Consider the following 20990-nt stretch of genomic DNA (forward strand, 5'->3'; position numbering starts at 1 on the left):
ATAAAGGCAATTCAGCAACGATGAAAACCCTAGGTTATGAAGGGGATTGGGACATGGAGAAGAAAGGAAAGTATGAACTACATGCTTATCTTTTCCTTATAATCCAGTAATTAGTCTCAGCAACAAACACAATATAATTCTGAATGTTATAGTTTAACAACGACGGGATAGAGCGGGTCTTTCTCCATCATCAACAACACTAGACCAAAACATTTTGGGGTGAATTATCACTCGCATGTGCAAGGTTTTGGGGCGATGACGCAGGGGGTGATCTCCAGCACGACCTTGTAGACATGAAGCTTGATGTTGTATTCCTGGTCCAGGAGCTCGAAGATGCACACATCACATTTCTCCAGGTTGTTCTCTATGGCCAGCGCACCCCACCCAGCGCTGAAAGCTGCACAGGGACACACGCCACCGGTGTACTCATACCACACCTTCCACGGCTTTGCCTGTGGGTCCCATAGCGACATCTTCCTACTCTCTTTGGGGAGAAATTTTTTTCACGAACTTTTCCGGGATGATCTGCAGTTGCAGGTCGATTACGACCAGTCAGTGAGCAATGCAGTTTTTGAATATGTGTATCGAAAGGAGAAATCAAATTGATCAATTACCATGAAGTACGAGGCATAGACATTGTTGTGCTTCGTTGCCTTGACGGTGAAGGGCCTCTCGGATTTGAACCTCCGTGCCCTCTCCATGGCATATTCCTTCTCCATTTCAGTTACTGGATGCCTCTGCGATGTTAATCCCGGCCTTCTCATAACCTTGATGAGAACTAGTATAAAAATATGCAGAATATCAGGATAGTTCATTTCAAGTTTGTTCTAATTAGTACTAGCAGTATAATAAAATGGCGCACTTACAGGAAGGAAGGACGGAAGGAAGGTAGGAAGGAAGAAAGAGATTTACCTCTGCCAGGTTGGTTTTCACCATTGCTCTTGTTGAACATCGAGAATTGATTCTGCCTACTAAGCCTTTTACCAAAGGATTCGTGCCATGTGGATAAGTTCATGCACACGGATTATGGTGGGAATACACCTGTATGAACTATATGTGGGTAAAGTTCATTAGCTTGATGAAAAGAGCATATAGATAGGAGCCATTTTACAGTATAAGACCAATGTTATGTAGCTAGCAGAGCATATAGATAGCTCTATGACACAACATCTAAGCCTTCTCAACCAATATATATATATATATATATATATGTGTGTGTGTGTGTGTGTGTGTGTGTGTGTGTGTGTGTGTGTGTGTTTGTGTGTGTGTGTGTGTGTAAAACAAGTACTACTCATTTTTAAATCGATTCATTACCTGCCCAATTGTCACTTGGTGTTGTTTCTTTTGAAGCTTTTTTGAGGGGAACTCTTTTAGATGCTGAAGTAGCAGACCTTCTATAAACAATTAAAGGAGCAGCAGAGCTTTTTCCCTCAACCTTAGAGTCCTTTGATGGACGACTGGCCAACTCTGCATACAATGGATGTGCACACAAGTTAGCTAGATAACAAGAGCTGATGAATCATGTGACAACATTTCGCCATCACAATTATAGTTAATTATCGATCCATCCTATGGTTATTCAGAATTACCTGCCAAATTGTCACTTGATGATGATGCCTTAGAAGCTGAATCACCATATGGAGACCTTATCTCCTCAGCCTTAGACTTCATGGCTGGACGATGCTCTGATTCTACTTACAGTTTGATGTACACATAGACAAGGTTAGCTCGCTAACAAGAGTATACGAATCATTTTACAAAATCAAGCCATCTCATACCAATATATACATAAAAAGTACTACGCATACGAATCATTTTACAAAATCAAGCCATCTCATACCAATATATACATAATCAGTGGGTTCTTCTTAATTACCTGCAAAACTATCGCTTGATGATGTTCCCCCGGAAGCTGGATCACTAGATGGAGCTTCAGAGTTTTTCCCCTCCGTCGGCCTAGACTTCTTGGATCGGTCCACTTCTGCCATGATATCATCAACCTTCCTAAACCTAGACCTCTTCCCGACCACAAAACCGTCGTCGGTTTTGCATTGATCGTCCTGCTGTTGTTGCACTGGTTCTAGAGCATCGTCGCTGCACATGCGATGTTCATAGCCTTCCTCATTCTCCGGAGTTTCTGATAATGCGTCTTCAACTTCCTCCGCTTCTTCATCTTCTAAAGCATCTTCTTCTACTTCTGAAGCTTCATTTTGTGGTGTACTATCTACACTGGGTCTAGTGCAAGCGTCTTCTTCTTGCGGGGCAGTATCATCTCCATTGATGCTGGTCGGTGTTCTGGGAACAGGGATACCCAGACTTGCCTGCCTGCGGCCTGCGGCGTGGCTCAAGGAGTGGCCCAGTACGGCCCACCTTCAGCAACAATACTCAAGACCGTCGCGAGGGGCCAAGCCTCGTGGGGCGGACGACAGGAAGCTTCCTCAGGCGCAGCCTCGTCAGGCTGGCTCACGAGGAGGCGGAAAGATCAAGGCAGGGTACCTCACGAGGTGACCGTGACGCAAGCCATGACGACCGAAGCCAGGCGGGCGCCAGGCGGGCGCCGGCCTGCGCAGAGTCCTTGTTTCCTCTTTGGTGCAAAGGGGGCAAGCACAGGCAAGAGTATCAAGCAAAGGCAACCATTTCGGTGCAACAAGACCAAGACCAGCAGAACGGCAGGATGGAGGTCATCGTGGAGCCCAAGCCGGCGTCATCGACAGAGTCTTTGGTAGGTGAGGACCAACTTTAGTCAGGATAAGTGTACTAGATGTTCCCCTTCAAAATGGCCAATTGTTGGCGCCCTTCCCACTCAATATTTGGGAAGAGGACCAGGGCCTCGCCCTATAAATAGGGCTAGCCACCACAGTAGAAAAGGGATCATCTCATCTAGAGCCAACTGATCCGGATTCAATCCTTCCCAAGAGGCATCACCCCCACAAGAACTCTCCCCTCGTGAGGCAGTTCTTCCCTTCTATTGTTCATCATCAGCCCAGAGGCAATCCACCACACCACAAACTAGAGTAGGGTATTACACCATAATGGTGGCCGAACTAGTATAAACCTCGTGTCCCTTGTGTTGTTCTTCGCGTAGTTTAGATCCTTGCGAGGCGACAAGACGTGAGTAGGTAGGAGGTGTGATCTCCGCGCGCACCCCATAGTTCGAACCTTGAGGGTCTGCCGGAACCCGAAATCCGACATTTGGCGCGCCAGGTAGGGGTGCGCCGGAATCCGCCTTCCGCCGCCCTGTGTTTCGCCATCTGTCGCATCCATGTCAGACGCTCGTCGATCCCGCGTCGAGCGCCGGGCCGCTCTCGCCACTCGCGTCGCCAAGATGGCCCCCATCGGCGGATGCCCCTGCCGTTCCCCGTCGCCTGCCGTCAACGCCGCCACCGGCCCGGCGGGGAATAGGCAGCAGGCGTCGTCCCTGCATCCTTCGGTGCAGCGAGAAGGCCGCACCGCCACCCGTCACTGACTCCAGCCGGTTCCTCGTCCCATGCCCATCGCGCTCCGCCGGACGCGCACGCCACGCTGCTCCTGGCGCGGGAGCTCCTGCACTACCGTCCCGTCGATGACCTCTACGACAAGTGGCTCGCCCGCATCACCGAGCTCGTCAGCACCGCTGAGGGCTCCTCTGCGACATCCCTCTCGCTGCACCGTGCCCCTCCCTGCACGGGCAATGAAGCTTCGGGGGCACCTCAGCCGCCTCCCCCTCAAGAAGGCGCCTTGGCCCCAAGGCGCGTGGCCCCTGGACGGGACCCGCTCCGTCCGGCGCCAGCACAGCAAGAGAAGAGTTGCCAAGAGATCCCTCGTCCCCAAGAAGTTGCCCGTGTGCTCCCCGCACCGGCCCGTCACGACCGCGCTCCTGCTCCAGCGCGTCAAGACTTCAAACTGCTCCTGGCGGCAGTGCACAGAGACTTCCAAGATCAAGCTCTCCGTCACCAAAGGCCTCTCGTGGCCACTACAGGCTGCCGTGCCTTCACCGCCTAGCTGCGCAGCGTGGCCTGGCCAGGCAAGTTCAAGCCAGATCTGCCCCCGCGCTATGATGGCACGGCTGACCCTGCGGAGTTCCTCCAGCTCTATGAGCTGGGCATTGAAGCCACCAACGGGGATGAGAAGGTCATGGCGAACTGGTTTCCCATGGCGCTCAAGGACGGTGCCCGCACCTGGCTCCTGAACCTGGCTCCTGGGACGAGATGCGCACCCGCTTCATCGCCAACTTCCAAGGCACCCGCGACCGCCCCCCGGCCATGAGCGACTTGCGCCGCATCAAGCAGCAGCCAGGAGAAACCCTGCAGAAGTTCATCCAACGTTTCAACAACGCTCGCCTTAAGATCCCCAGGGTGTCCGAGGAGGCCATCATCTCAGCCTTCTCCGACGGCGTGTGTGACATCAAGATGAAAGAGGAGCTGGCAATCCATGAAGACCTGTGCACCTCCCTGGAGCTGTTCAATTTGGCGACCAAGTGTGCCAGAGCTGAGGAAGGACGCCTTTCCCTCCTTGAACTATCGATTGCCGACCCAGAAGAGAAGAAGCCCAAGGTCAAGGACGTGAAGCGCAAGGGGGCTGTCGTGCTTGCAGCAGAGCCGGACACCAAGCGAGGCAGGGATCAGCCTGAGTCATCCAAGGGCAGCCAGTACTGCGTGTACCACGACCTCCACACCCACAACACCAATGAATGCCAAGAGCTCAGGGCCGTGTGGGACGTGCGTGCCGGCCGACGCCCCAAGCGCAGCGACCGGGGCTATGGCCGAGAAGGAGGAAGAGGTGGAGGACGATGGGAAGACCGTGGCCCTCGCCAAGGGTGGCGTGACCGACCTCGCGAGGACCGCTGGCGGGACCAGCCTCGCAAGGGAGGTTGGAGGGATTAGCCTCGCGAGGATCGCCCACAAGGCAACGCGGGCCTCCCTCCTCTGCCACCATAGCCAAGGAGGAATGAAGACCCTCATCAGGACGAGGGGGATGGGGGCTTCCCGGAGCCACGCGCAATCGCTTGCATCTTGGCCAGCGCTCAGGCCCCACCCTCTCAATGCATCTTCAAGCAGTTTGCTCGCGAGGTGAATGCAGTCCTCCCCAAGCTTGAGGCCACGCGCCCTCTCAGGTGGTCAGCGTGCGCCATCACATTCAGCTCAGCAGATCAGCTCAAGTGCACGGCCACAGCCGGAGTCCTCCTGATGCTTTGTTCCCCAAGCATTAGAATGTGCAAGTCACCAGGACCCTCATCGATGGCGGAGCAGGGCTCAATGTCCTGTCCGTCGAGACATTCAAAAATCTCCAAGTGCCATACAATCAGCTTCAGCCAACCAAGCCTTTCTCAGGAGTCACCGACGGTTCCACTGTCCCGATAGGGCAGGTCCGCCTTCCTGTTACCTTCGGGAAGCGCGACAACTACCACACCGAGCTCATTGACTTTGACGTCGCGCACATCCGCCTGTCGTACAATGCCATCCTTGGGTACCCGGCTCTGGCCAAGTTCATGGAAGTGACTCATCACGGCTACAATGTCCTCAAGATGCCAGGAAGTGGTGGAGTCATCACGGTGCCTTGCGAGGAGAGGGATGTTGTGTGTTCTCTGGAGCGTGCTTTTCAGGCCGCGTCAATTGAAGACCCAGATCACAGGAGCGGAAGGCTTCCCGAGGCAGTCCCTAAGAAGAAGAAGACATCTCCTGGTCCGAACCCTCGGGAGGCAGGCCCCTCAGGATCCGCGCCCGTTCAGGGGGCGCCTCCTTCTGTCGCATAGGAAGGCGCGCCCGGCGCCCTCCTCGAGCAAGGCTCGGGGGCTCTCTCCTGGAGGGCCATCGACTTTGCCAAGATCACGAGGGAGGCGCTCGGGCACCACTTGGAGGCGCGTTTCAAAGCATGTTTCCCTCAGGAAGGAGCAAGGCAAGGAGGGCCAAACCCTCAGGAGTTCGTCAGCGATATAATTCAGGAGTTGCAGGAGTCAAGAGTCATGAGTGGCAGCCGCCGCTTACCCGCCATAGCTCCCCATCCGGGCGAGGATGGTGGGCTGCGCGTCTGCATCGACATACCAGGACTCAACCGAGCCGCCTCTCAGGAGCGCCTCTGGCCCTCACGCGTAGGACGCTGCGAAGGTCCAACCCACAGCTATGTTCGCATGCCTTACGGCTTGCCGAACGCGGCTGTTGTGCGTCAGCGCCTCATGAGGATCATCCTGGAGGCTCAAGAGGTCAGGCATTCTGCAGTCCTGGCGGAGATGGAGATGGTCCGCGAGGAACCGCCAGGGCCTCCGGAGCCTCACGAGGCTCCTGAGCCTGGGAGCTCATAAGGATCGGCTTCCTGAGCACACACCGTCCGCTACTTCAGCACCCTTTCATCTCCAACATCAACAGGTGACATCCTTTGAGTTTCATCTTCAGCTTGGAGCGCCCCCAGGGTTGCATCATTCCCAGGCCTCATGGGTCCATCCCGGCGGCATGTACCCCTTTTGTACATGTTTTTAGCTTACTTTGGTGGGGGCGCCCCTCGGGCTGCATTATCCCCAAGTCGCTCGGGCCCGACCCAGTAGTGTTCGCCTTTTCCTACATCTATCTAAATGAATTTGCACCTTCATGCTTAACATGCTTGACTTAATCGCCCGCTCGATTGACACCAACTTATGGAGCTGCTCCCTAATGGCACGATGCTTGCGCATGGGTCCGTCCCTGCAACGTCGATAAACCTGAGTGGCTGAGCTCTGGCCGCGGCAACCCCGCAAGGCGACACCTCACCAGGCCCTCAGTGCCCTCATCACCCCTCCAAGAGCAACCAGTAGCTGGCTGGCAATTGTAATGGCAACGCTCGTTTTCCTTGTGGTGAGCTTGCAGGATATCTTTAAGGAGCAACGTCGGGGGAGGCCTTCGCGGCGTCTCCTTCCCTCTCGACCGCGCGAACTGCTTGCACATTAAAGGGGGGGCGCCTGAGCATCACGACTCACGGGCTCTTACTGGCTCTCCAGCCCTCACCTCCTGGCCTTGTCCACGGCATCGCGAACTGGCATACCAGCGATGACTGAGCTCGCTCGAGGGCCGAGACCCGAGGACGTAGAGTGCGAAGGGGAGTAAGGGAAAGGGGGAAGAGGCTCGCGAGGACCCCGCCCGGCAACTCCTCAACTGCCGACGCGCGGACATGGCACCGCGCCAAGGAGAGGCTTTAGACTCTCGAGATAAGTCATCCCCCGAAACTACTGACTATCGCAACACCGGCCTTGCACCTAATGCAGCTCCGTGTTGGCAACGTTTGCGCTCCTTTCTCACCGAACGATGGCTGCTTGAGCGCTAAAGGGGACCTCCTAAGCGTCACGACTCAGGGGTTCTTACTGGACCTCGGGCCGCTAACCTCCTGGCCTTGACCACGGCATCGCGACCTGGCATACCAGCGACGGCTGAAGCTTGCCTAGGGACCGGGACCTGTCGGCACAAAGCACCGAGCCCTCGCGAGGTTCGAAAGGAGGAACTAAGGTAAGGCGGGACGAGCATCTCACACTGCTTCACAATAAGGATCATATTAACAAAAGGAACTACATGCACCTTACAAGCCCCCACGGGGTGTGTTCTTGGCTCCTCGCAGGAACAAAAGACACGAATCCTAAGGAGTCCTAACTACAGGGACCATGACGGCAGACGCCATCATCAACAGGGGGCCACGCAAGGCCAGCGCCAACCTTGTCCAGATCAGCTGCGTCGACCGCCGGGCGCGCCGGCCCTGCTTCGTGCACGACGCGAGCTCGGAGGCTCGTAGCTGTCGTCGCTCGTCGCCGGGGTCAGGAAGAGTCTAGAAGAGTCGCTGGACCCTTCGGTACGTCCGCTGCCATCAGAGGAGCTGCTGGAAGGGCGGGCGGCAGGCCTGGTCCTCGCCGCTCTAGAGCTTCGGCCGCTGCCTCTGGGGAAGCACTCCAGCCGGTGCCCATCTTCGTCGAAGACCTTGAAGAGCATCAAGGAGGCACCATCATAGTCCAGATGGATCACAAGGTCCCCCTCCGATCGGCAAACCCGGGCGATCTCGCCCCAGCCCCGGGTCATGAAGACCTTGCCCGGAGCGACGACCTCGACATCCGCTTTGGTCGCAGGAGTCCGGCAGTCGGCGTGCTGCAGCCAGAGCTTGAGAGGCCCCCTTGGCAGAATCTCGAAGGCGAAGGAGGGGGGAAGACGAATCCAAGATCGAGGAGGCATGGCGGCGTGAAGCACAAGATCGCGAGAGGAGCCCTCGGCGTGAACTCCGGGAGGAACGAAGTGCACCGCCGTAATCCGCCGCCGACAACGACGCCTCTGGCAGTGCCGCTCGGCGCCTGCGCCTTCAGGACCCTTGATCCGGGCGTACAAGGGCAATGGGAATCTAGGCGGCGGTCACTCAAACCATGGCCTCGACACCTCCTGCCAAGCACCCCCTTCCCCGCGGCAAGAGGCGAGCTGCTTCTTCGGCGGAAGCGGGACAGGACCCTCTCGGGGGGGCCTTCCCCTTCTCTTCGGCAGAAAACTGACGGATTGGTGCCATTGGCGTAAGGTGGAGCGAGGGCAAGGAAGAAGAAGAAGGAGAGTAGCAGGAAAGGATGGACCGGAAGGGCTCGCACCGTTCCGTACATATAGCTGGGGGAGGCTAACTGCCAGCCTCCACGATCACAGGTAATCATGACCCGTTTTTGCATGCAGGGACTTGTTAATTGGTGCATTTGCCGAGGCATCATGGGGAAGCAGGGACGTCCACGTCCAATCAACCGCCACGCGGCACGCAAGGCCGCAGGCTGTTGGGGCCCACGGCGCTTCGCACTTGCCCCTTCGCTTCTCTGCTAAGCCAAATCCAGGCACGCCTTGGGCCCGGCGGCTACTGTCGGCGTTCTGGGAATGGGGGTACCCAGACTTGCCTGCCTGCGGCCTGCGGCATGGCTCAAGGAGTGGCCAGTACGGCCCACCTTCAGCAACAATGCTCAAGACCCTCGCGAGGGGCCAAGCCTCGCGGGGCGGACGACAGGAAGCTTCCTCAGGCGCAGCCTCGTCAGACTGGCTCGCGAGGAGGCGGAGAGATCAAGGCAGGGTACCTCACGAGGTGCCCGTGACGCAAGCCATGACGACCGAAGCCAGGCGGGCGCCGGCCTGCGTAGAGTCCTTGTTTCCTCTTTGGTGCAAAGAGGCCAAGCGCAGGCAAGAGTATCAAGCAAAGGCAACCATTCCGGTGCAACAAGACCAAGACCAGCAGAACGGCAGGATGGAGGTCATCGTGGAGCCCAAGCCGGCGTCATCGACAGAGTCTTTGGCAGGCGAGGACCAACTTTAGTCAGGATAAGTGTACTAGATGTTCCCCTTCAAAATGGCCAATTGTTGGCGCCCTTCCCGCTCAATATTTGGGAAGAGGACCAGGGCCTCGCCCTATAAATAGGGCTAGCCACCACAGTAGAAAAGGGATCATCTCATCTAGAGCCAACTGATCCGGATTCAATCCTTCCCAAGAGGCATCACCCCCATAAGAACTCCTCCCCTCGCGAGGCAGTTCTTTCCTTGTATTATTCATCATCAGCCCCAGAGGCAATCCACCACACCACAAACTAGAGTAGGGTATTACACCACAATGGTGGCCTGAACTAGTATAAACCTCGTGTCCCTTGTGTTGTTCTTCGCGTAGTTTAGATCCTTGCGAGGCGACAAGACATGAGTAGGTAGGAGGTGTGATCTCCGCGCGCACCCTAGAGTTCGAACCTTGAGGGTCTGCCGGAACCCGAAATCCGACACTGCTTGTGTGCCCTTTCTCTTCCTCTTCAGCCACGTAGATGTCCTTGTGTTGTGGCTGTGCTAGAGATGCATATGGAGCCTCACAAGACAATGGCAAGAAAACCATCACTAAGAACTGTGACTGTCCGTCGTAACGGAACACCAGTAGGTAGCCATACCCGACGTGATGGTCGGAGAGGAACTCCTTCCATCCACGCACAAAGCATAGCTCACCAAAGATTTTCGCCAGCTCTACGGGCCATTTATTCCCGCTTGGACCTCTCAGGGAAACCATTCTTGTACAATCATTATTTGTGGAATCCTACTAGAATGGTCTGTGACATGTGTCGTCATACAAATTAGTTAGTAATGGCTGAACACATGTCTAGCACAACCCAAACATGCATATATGGCATGTAATCTTGCCTTCCTATAGTCCAATCCCAGCTATCAGTCACTGCTCAAATGGCATTATATTTTGCGCAAATATTACATATGTCTCTTTTATTCACAACCTACATTTTTTGTAACCACAAAAAATATCAACTTTCATGAAGTATTTTATATTTGGATATGTTATCTCTTTTATCCTTTTCAATGACACAAAACATTGTATAGTCCATGTTTTAAACATTCACATATTGAACAAAGAATCTATTGGGTGAAATATATTATATATGTACAATTTTAACTCTATCAAATTAGAGAGCACCATTACTAAAAGTGAACTACAATGGAAAAGATAACCATCACAACAATCATACAAAAATATGGGAGGTAAAAATTGGAACAACTAAAATGAGTTAGTCCCTTTCTTTGTTGTTATGAATCAAGAAACCCTACCATGTGTTCCATGAATGAATAGGAGATGAGTGCCCTAAAGAAGTGAGGGCAATTTTGTTTGTCATTTTGGTCTTCATCATCCCTTTCCTTCGACTCCTCTTCCTCTTTACCATTCTCCCTCCTTCCCTTTTGCTCATTTATCTCCTTTTGTTCCTCCTCTTTATCTTTCTTAATTTCTCCTTCCTTCCCTTCCTGCCCCTGCTCTTCTTTCTCATTCTCATTCTCCTCCTTTCTTTCCTTATGTGGCATCGCCTTCCACCCATTTTCCTTTCTTTTCTTCTGATCCTCCCTCTCCTTCTCCTCATCATCCTTCTTATCAATAGCTCTCATTTTCTTCTCTTTCTCCTCCTTGTTCTTACTCATCTTCCTCTTTGATGAATTTTGCTTCTCCTCTGTTTTCTTATCACCTTCAACTTTATTTTTGCTTCATTTTCTCTTTTGTGTTAACATCTTCATCTTTGTCTTATTTTACCTTGACATTTTTCTTTTTATCTACCATGCCCATAGTGTTACACTGTTTTTGATGACGTACCATGATTGGACCTAAACTGATGGCATGTACTTCTCTCTCTGCAATACAATAGGAGATATATGGTACATTAGCATAATACGTTTGCAATGGTAACAATGGAATATAATACCACTCAAGTTTCACTCCAGGTTTGGATTTTTGTTCCCACTATTCAATGATTATTCCAAATTTCTTAGTTATTTTCAAGAACACTCCTACATAGTCCTTTTGTTACAGATCTAACAACCAACATAAATATAATTTCCATATAAGCTCTCTAGGGAATAACATAGAACACTATTTATCCCATATTTATATGAAAACATTGGACACACGAGTGCACATCATACATGAATGCATGGAATATATATAGAATGGCCACATGCATCATATTTTGGTGAGGCACACTAGCACATTTGTATATATTCATGTAACCAGGCAATCCGTTTTTGATACCTTATCCAATCAATCCACTAATAGACCTTCATGTGCTCCCCATGTTTATCCTTCTAGAGAATTTGCCAAATGAACATTATTTTGTGTTGGTGAGATTTACAAATTTGATGATTCCATTATGAAAAATTAGTAAACCAAGAAACATGCACATATTGTGTATATTACCATCCTTGTCTTGAGACAAGAAAGGTATGGCGTAACTATCAACCAACGGTTATCACAAGAGAAAAGGAATGTAGCATTATACTAATATGCAATATTTTAATAAACTAAATATAACTTAAAGAATATAAAAAGTTATTTTCCTAGTGGGATTCTTTCTTCCGTATATATAGGGCATTAGATAATTCTTCCAACATGGCCAAATTTCCATTGTGAGGATGAAAACACCAAAAACATTATTGTGTGTTTCACAAGAATCTATAACCCCTCCCCCTCAAAGTGAGAAGACAGATACGCCAATCTTATCAAGAAAACCTCTATTTATATCCCACGTGGATCTATGCTCAAGTAAAACATTTAGATCAAGTACAATTTCAACTTCTAAAGATGCACAAATAATATCATGAAGTATATAGATCTCTTCCACCCCAATAGTTCTGCCAAAAACGTGGGATATAAAGTAATATGCCCTAGAAGTGATGGATTCAAAGATTGAAACCCTAGGAGCAGGAAAAATGAGGCATTACTAGTATCCATGGAAAGAGATCGGGAAGGAGAAGGCCTCCACGGAGCGAATCCGTGAGAGATCCACAGATCCGGAGCATCGGGGGACACCGGGGCGAGGGAGACAGCAACCGGCGGCTAGGGCAGGAGAATAGGTCAGGCACGAAGGGGAAAAAGAGATGCCCCTTCGGCCTGAGTGCATAAATACCTGCCTCGACCGTGGAGCGGTTGTACCGCTCTGAAGAGTGGTTGTGCCGCCCCTGGTACAGTCATGGGGTTACAGGCGGTACTTCCATTGCTAGGGAGGCAGCGGTAGTACCACCTGTAACTGCCCAGTAGTACTGGCCAGCAACATAGGCTAGAGAGAAAGCGGTAGAACCGTTAGAACCTCCCTGGTTGTACTGCTGGGACAATACAGCCAAGAGGCAAAGTGGTTGAACTGCCCCGACAACCGGTTGTACCGCCCAATCATAGTCACCAACGCCAAGATCAATCTTGTGCACAAATTGGAAATATATGGTTTGTGGGAAAGCGAAGGCTTGGGATGGAGACAAGGTACTAAAGTACGGTGAAGTAAACTCCAAGATTCCAAGAAGCAAACAAGAAAGGCCAATACTTGGAGGATACAAACACCTAAGACCAAAGGAAACTAATTAGGCAAGACAAAATAAGGTCAAACGGAAACCAACCCTCTTCTTGAAGAGAGAGAGAGAGAGAAGCGGTGTCCGGAGCCACCTATGTTTGATTTAATTGGTATAGCACCGCGAAGATTTGAACCTTGGGCCCAAGACCAAAACTCATCTTTGAAGCACAAATGCCATCAAGAATGGCTAATATGAAATACTTGATTGATTTATGCATAATGGGGGGAGGGAGAGCTCATTGAGAGAACAACACTCCCCTATGTCCATGCCTACATCTAAAACAAGATAATATGATGAATGCAGTGGGGTGTGCCTAGATTCAAGCCACATTGCTCGAATCAATGATATTTAGCTCATGCCTTAACTCGCAAAATCTTGCTTCATCCAAAGGCTTCATGAAAATATTCGCTAGTTGCTTGATACGTCCATTTTGTATCATGTTTACCTACTGTTATTTATGTTGTTTTTGAATAATAATGATTTTTGGAGTAATTTTAATGCCTTTTCTCTCATAATATGCAAAGTATACACAAAGGGGGAGAATTCTGGCAGCTGGAAATCTGAACCTGAAAAAGCTACGTCACGCTACCTATTCTGCACAACTCCAAATGAGCTGAAACCTCACGAGGAATTTTTGTGGAATATTTGAGTAATATTGGAGCAAATAAGTACCATAGGGGGCCCACCAGGTGGGCACAACCCACCTAGGCGCGCCAGGGAGCCTAGGCACGCCCTGGTGGGTTGTGCTCACCCAGGCCCACCTCCGGTGCCCCTCTTCTGGTATATAAGTCATTTTGACCTTCGAAAAAAATAAGGATAGGACTTTTGGGACAAAGCACCGCCGTCTCGAGGCGGAACCTGGGAAGGAGCACTTTTGCCCTCCGATGGAGCGATTCCGCCGGGGAATCTTACCTCTCAGAGGGGGAAATCATTGTCATCATCATCACCAACAACTCTCCCATCTTGGGGAGGGCTATCTTCATCAACATCTTCAACAACACCAACTCCTCTTAAACGCTAGTTCATCTCTTGTGTTCAATCTCTGTACCAGAACTATAGATTGGTGCTTGTGGGTGACTACTAGTGTTGATTACATCTTGTAGTTGATTACTATATTGTTTATTTGGTGGAAGATTATATGTTCACATCCATTATGCTATTTAATACCCCTCTGATCTTGAGCATGATTATCATTTGTGAGTAGTTACTTTTGTTCTTGAGGTCACGAGAGAAATCATGTTGCAAGTAATCATGTGAACTTGATATGTGTTTGGTATTTTCATGATATGCATGTTGTGATTCCCTTAGTGGTGTCATGTGAACGTCAACTACATGACACTTCACCATATTTGGGCCTAAGGGAATGCATTGTGGAGTAGTTATTAGATGATGGATTGCGAGAGTGACAGAAGCTTAAAACCTAGTTTATGCGCTATTCCATAAGGGGCCGATTGGATCCAAAAGTTTAATGCTATGGTTAGAATTTATTCTTAATACTTTTCTCGTAGTTTCGGATGCTTGCAAGGGGGTTAATCATAAGTAGGAGGTTTGTTCAAGTAAGAACAACACCTAAGCACCGGTCTACCCGCATACCGAATTATCAAAGTAGCAAACCGATATAAGCCAACATGATGAAAGTGACTAGATGAAATTCCCATGTACCCTCAAGGACACTTTGCTTATCATAAGAGGCCGTTTTGGCCTATCCTTTGCCTCAGAAGGATTGGGCTACCTTGCTGCACTTTTTTACTACTATCATTACTTGCTCATTACAAATTATCTTGCTATCAAACTACTCTGCTACTTACAATTTTAGCACTTGCAGACATTACCTTGCTAAAAACCACTTGTCATTTCCTTCTGCTCCTCGTTGGGTTTGACACTCTTACTTATCGAAAAGGATACAATTAACTGAAATTTATTGTCACTTGCTACTATGGGAAACAATCCTTTGAGGGGTTTGTTCGGGGTATCTTCACCTCGACCGGAACCACAATTAGTTGCCCCTCAGCCTACTGCACCTACTGAAAATATTGAATATGAAATTTCTTCCGGTATGGTAGAACAACTGCTAGCTAATCCTTATGCAGGAGATGGAACCGAACATCCTGATATGCACTTGATATATGTGGATGAAATTTGTGGATTGTTTAAGCTTGCAGGTTTACCCAGAGATGAAGCTAAGAATAAGGTTTTCCCTTATCTTTGAAGGGAAAAGCAATGACATGGTATAGGCTATGCGATGATATTGGATCTTGGAACTAGAATCGGTTGAAATTGGAATTCCATCAAAAAAATATCCTATGCATCTAGTTCATCGTGATCAGAATTATATATATAATTTTTGGCCTTGTGAAGGAGAAAGTATCGCTCTAGCTTGGGGGAGGCTTAAGTCAGTGTTATATTCATGCCCCAATCATGAGCTCTCAAGAGAAATTATCATTCAGAATTTTTATGCTCGGCTTTCTCGTAATGATCAATCCATGCTCGATACTTCTTGTACTGGTTCTTTTATGACGAAGACTATTGAATTCTGGTGGGATCTTTTAGAAAGGACTAAACGCAACTCTGAATATTGGGAACTCGATGAAGGTAAAGAGTCAGGTATTGAACCTAAGTTTGATCGTGTTAAATCTTTTATGAATACTAATGCTTTTCAAAAGTTTAGCACTAAATATGGACTTGACTCTGAGATAGTAGCTTCCTTTTGTGAATCTTTTGCTACTCATGTTGATCTCCCTAAAGAGAAGTGGTTTAAATACCCTCCTATTAAAGAAGAAATTAAAGAACCGGTAAAAGCTAAAGAAGAAACTATAATTTACAATGTTGATCCAGTTGTTCCCACTGTTTATATTGAAAAATCACCTTTCCCTGTTAGGATGAAGGAACATACTAAAGATTCAATTGTGGTTAACAATAGTTATGTTAGAACACCCAAACCATCTGAACAAATCAGAGTTGAACCTACTGTTACTATGATTAAAGATCTCTTGGTCGATAATATCGATGGGCATGTCATTTACTGTTGTGATGAAGCTCCTAGAATTGCCAAACCCGGTAAAAAGGATAAACATAGACCAGTTATTGGCATGCCTGTTGTCTCAGTCAAGATAGAAGATCACTGTTATCCTGGGTTATGTGACATAGGTGCTAGTGTGAGTGCTATTCCTTTTTCCTTATATGAAGAAATTAAGAATGAAATAGCACTTGCTGAAATAGAAGACATAGATGTTACTATTAAACTTGCCAATAGAGATACTATATCACCAATTGGGATTCTTAGAAATGTTGAAGTCTTGTGTGGGAAAATAAAATACCATATTGATTTTCTTGTTCTTGGTTCCCCACAAGATGACTTTTATCCCATTATCTTTGGTACACCTTTCTTGAACACCGCCAATGCTAGAATAGATTGTGAGAAACAAACTGTCGGTGTTAGCTTTGGTGAGGAATCTCATGAGTTTAATTTTTCCAAGTTTAGTAGACAACCTCATAAGAAAGATTTGCCTAGTAAGTGTGAAATTATTGATCTTGCTTATATTGATGTACCTCCTACTGATCCTTTAGAACAATATTTGCTAGACCATGAGAATGATTTACATATGCGTGAAAGAAATGAAATAGATAGAATATTTTTCAAACAACAACCTCTGCTTAAACACAATTTTCCTATTGAAACTCTAGGAGGTCCTCCTCCACCTAAAGGTGATCCTGTATTTGAATTAAAACAATTGCCAAACACTTTGAAATATGCTTATCTTGGTGAGAAAAAGATATATCATGTTATTATTAGCGCTAACCTTTCAGAACATGAATAAGAAAGATTATTGAAAGTTCTAAGGAAGCTCCGAGCTGCTATTGGATATACTCTTGATGATCTTAAGGGCATTAGTCCCACTCTATGTCAGCACAAGATTAATATGGAACCTGATGCTAAACCTATTGTTGATCACCAAAATCGGTTAAATCTGAAGATGAAAGAAGTGGTAAGAATGGAAATATTGAAACTTCTGGAAGCAAGTATAATCTATCCTATAGCTGATAGTAGATGGGTAAGTCATGTTCATTGTGTCCCTAAGAAGGGAGGTATTACTATTGTTCCTAATGATAAGAATGCGCTTATTCCACAAAGAATTTTCACAGGCTATACCATGGTAATTGATTATGGAAAAATAAATAAAGCAACTAGAAAAGATCATTACCCTCTTCCTTTATTGATCAAATGTTAGAAAGATTATCCAAGCATACACATTTTTTGCTTCCTTGATGGATATTCTGGTTTTTCACAAACACATGTGTCACAACTTGATCAAGAAAAGACCACTTTTACTTGTCCTTTTGGAACTTATGCTTATAGACGTTTGCCTTTTGGTTTATGCAATGCACCTGCTATCTTTCAAAGATGTATGACTATTATATTCTCCGATTTTGTGAAAAGATTGTTGAGGTTTCCATGGATGACTTTTCTGTTTATGGGAAGTTTTTTGATGATTGTTTAAGCAATCTTGATCGAGTTTTGCAGAGATGTGAACAAACAAATCTTGTCTTGAATTGGGAGAAGTGCCACTTTATGGTTAACGAAGGTATTGTTTTGGGCCATAAAATTTCTGAAAGAGGTATTGGGGTGGAAAAAGCCAAGGTTGATGCAATTAAGAAAATGCCATGTACTAAAGATATCAAAGGTATTCGTAGTTTCCTTAGTCATGATGGTTTCTATAGGAGGTCTATCATAGACTTTTCTAAAATTTCTAGGCCTCTTACGAATCTTTTGCAAAAGGATATTCCCTTTGTGTTTGATGATGATTGCTTGGAAGCCTTTGAAACACTAAAGAAAAGCTTAATTACAGCACTTATTGTTCAACCACCTGATTGGAACTTGCCTTTTGAAATTATGTGTGATGCTAGTGATTATGCTATTGGTGTTGTTCTAGGACAAAGAGTTGATAAGAAATTAAATGTTATGCATTATGCTAGTAAAACTCTGGACAGTGCTCAACGAAATTATGCTACTACTGAAAAAGAATTCTTAGAAGTAGTGTTTGCTTGTGATAAATTCAGATCTTACATTGTTGATTCCAAAGTGATTGTTCACACCGGTCATGCTGCTATAAAATATCTTATGGAAAAGAAAGATGCTAAACCTAGACTCGTTAGGTGGGTTCTTCTGCTACAAGAATTTGATTTGCATATCACTGATAGGAAAGGAGTAGAGAATCCCGTAGCTGATAACTTGTCTAGGCTTAAAAATATTCTTGATGACCCACAACCTATTAATGATAGCTTTCCTGATGAACAACTAGCTGCAATAAATGTTTCTAATAGTACACCTTGGTATGCTGACTATGCTAATTATATTGTTGCTAAATACATACCAGCTAGCTTTACTTACCAACAAAAAAATTCTTTTATGATTTAAGACATTAATTTTGGGATGACCCACATCTTTATAAAGAAGGAGTAGATGGTATTACTAGACGTTGTGTACCTGAGCATGAACAGGAACAAATCCTACGGAAATGTCACTCAGAGGCTTATGCAGGACATTACGCGGGAGACAGAACCGCTCATAAGGTATTGCAATCTGGTTTTTATTGGCCTACTCTCTTCAAGGACGCCCGTAAGTTTGTCTCATCTTGGGATGAATGTCAACGAATAGGTAATATCAGTAAGCGTCAAGAAATGCCTATGAATTATTCACTTGTTGTTGAACCGTTTGATGTTTGGAGATTTGATTTCATGGGACCTTTTCCTTCCTCTAATGGGTATACACATATTTTGGTTGTTGTTGATTATGTTACTAAGTGGGTAGAAGCTATTCCAACCAGTAGTGCCGATCACAACACCTCTATTAAAATGCTTAAGGAAGTTATTTTCCCAAGGTTTGGAGTCCCTAGATATTTAATGACTGATGGTGGTTCACACTTTATTCATGGTGCTTTCCGTAAAATGCTTGCTAAGTATCATGTTAACCATAGAATTGCATCACCTTATCATCCTCATTCTAGTGGTCAAGTTGAACTTAGCAATAGAGAAATAAAGCTAATCTTACAAAAGACTGCCAACAGGTCCCGCAAGAATTGGTCTAAGAAACTAGATGATGCACTTTGGGCTTATAGAACAACATATAAAAACCCTATGGGTATGTCTCCTTATAAAATGGTTTAAGGAAAAGCTTGTCATTTGCCTCTTGAGTTAGAACATAAAGCATATTGGGAAATCAAAGAACTCAACTATGATTTCAAACTTGCTGGTGAAAAGAGGTTATTTGATATTATCTCATTAGATGAATGGAGAACCCAGGCTTATGAAAATGCAAAGTTATCCAAAGAAAAAGTTAAAAGATGGCATGACAAAAGAATCCAAAAGCGTGAGTTCAAAGTTGGAGAGTATGTTCTTTTGTACAACTCTCATTTTAGATTCTTTGCAGGAAAACTCCTCTCTAAATGGGAAGGACCCTATGTTATCGAGGAGGTCTATCGATCCGGAGCTATCAAAATAAATAATGTCGAAGGTACTAACCTGAAGGTTGGTAATGGACAATGAATAAAACATTATACCTTAGGTACGCCCATTAATGTTGAAAGCAATATTATCCAAACTATGACACCGGAAGAACACATAAGAGAAACCTTCCGGAATACTCTAGAATCATGAATAAAGGGAGGTACGTGATAGGTAAGTAAACGGACTCTGGAAAATCCACAAAAATATTTTTTGTCAGTTTTGGAATATTTAAAAAATTAGGAAAATAAGAAACTTCCAGGAAAGTGACCCGGATGGGCACGATACCCTAGGGTGTGCCTAGCTTGCCAGGCGCGCCCCAGTGGGTTGTGCCCACCTCGGGTACTTTCCGGACTCCATTTTTATTCCATTCTGCTTGTTCCCCAAGATAAAAAAATCTTTATATACCCCCCGAACCCGTTGACCTCCATATCACGGAGAAATCTCCTCTTTTCTTTTCTTGCTATTTTTTGTCAGATCCAATCCACCATGGCCGCTTCAAGCTCCTCCAAGGACAAGTTCATCGATAATGTCATCAACCCATATCTGCAGGAAGTGATGCAGCACCCTCAAGCTATCCAGATGTGCGATGGGGTGCTGCACATCCGTGATGTGCAAGGACCCAAGGGGACTAGATCCGTGGAGGCCAGGCTTGAAGCTATGGAGCTGGAAGTCTTCTTTTGCAAGGGGATGGTGGAACATGGACTCAATGCCAACCACCTCATGATCGCGGACTACACCCGTGATCTCAAGGTGGATGGCAAGTCCATGAAGGACATCGTCTTCTCCCCAACGAGCAAATCAACTTCCTCCATACCCAGATCCACGACCTTCAAAGCCAAGTCTTTGAACATGAGGCAAGGTTTAAAGGTATTAGTTCGGCTGCCAGTTGCAGGATATGAGAGACTCACTATTCCTCTTATGATGGTGAGCCTCTACCGTGGAAACCTGAGGACAAGATTGCTTCTACCTCATCACCACCACCTCCTTCTTCATCACCAAAAGAAAATTGACTATCGGGTATGGGCACTCCCCTTGGCTTTCGCCAAGCTTGGGGAAGGTGCCCCGGTATCGTATCATCTCCATTATCTTTTGCCTTTATTTTTATTAGTTTGATCCATGGTTATCTTTTGCTTTAGATGAATAAAAGTTTAATTTGACCTTTTCTTTTCGAAAGTTTGCTTAGTGATCAATCTTTGTAATCGCGTGCGAGATGTAATAAAGTTTAGTTTGAATTTTGCCTTCTTTACTTTCTTGTTTCAATAAAAAGAAAGTAAATAAATGAAAAATATCATATGCTAATATTATGGTAAGTGATGAAATTACACAAGGAAAATTATAAGTAGAAAATTTTATTGTAGATTGTCGGTGCAACAGACCCGGGGCCTGTTGCACTGACTGTGCACAGGCACAAGATCAAGATTAAGGAATCAGAACATGATGAACAAGAGACCAACAGACTCGAAGAACCATCCAGCAGATCGAAAGGATCGAAGGCCAAGACAGAGGAGCCAGATATCATCAAGAGAAAAGCCTCCCTTATCGGGCAGGTGAGCCCAGCAAGGGGCGAGGCCACCACCAGAAGGAGATGACCAAGGCGTCCCGGCAGGGCCTGCCGGGGCTCACGGAGATCAGATTACCTCACCGACTACTCCACCATGACCCACGTCATCGATCTGT

At 47.0% G+C, this 20990-nt stretch overlaps 1 pseudogene; it reads right to left on the reverse strand.

Moving 5' to 3' along the window:
* Positions 1-227: 227 nt before the first annotated feature.
* Positions 228-20990, reverse strand: part of LOC123115061 (uncharacterized) — a 67126-nt pseudogene continuing 46363 nt past the window's right edge.

The sequence above is a fragment of the Triticum aestivum genome, chromosome 5B (assembly GCF_018294505.1).
Source record: "Triticum aestivum cultivar Chinese Spring chromosome 5B, IWGSC CS RefSeq v2.1, whole genome shotgun sequence".
Classification (NCBI taxonomy): Eukaryota; Viridiplantae; Streptophyta; class Magnoliopsida; order Poales; family Poaceae; genus Triticum; species Triticum aestivum.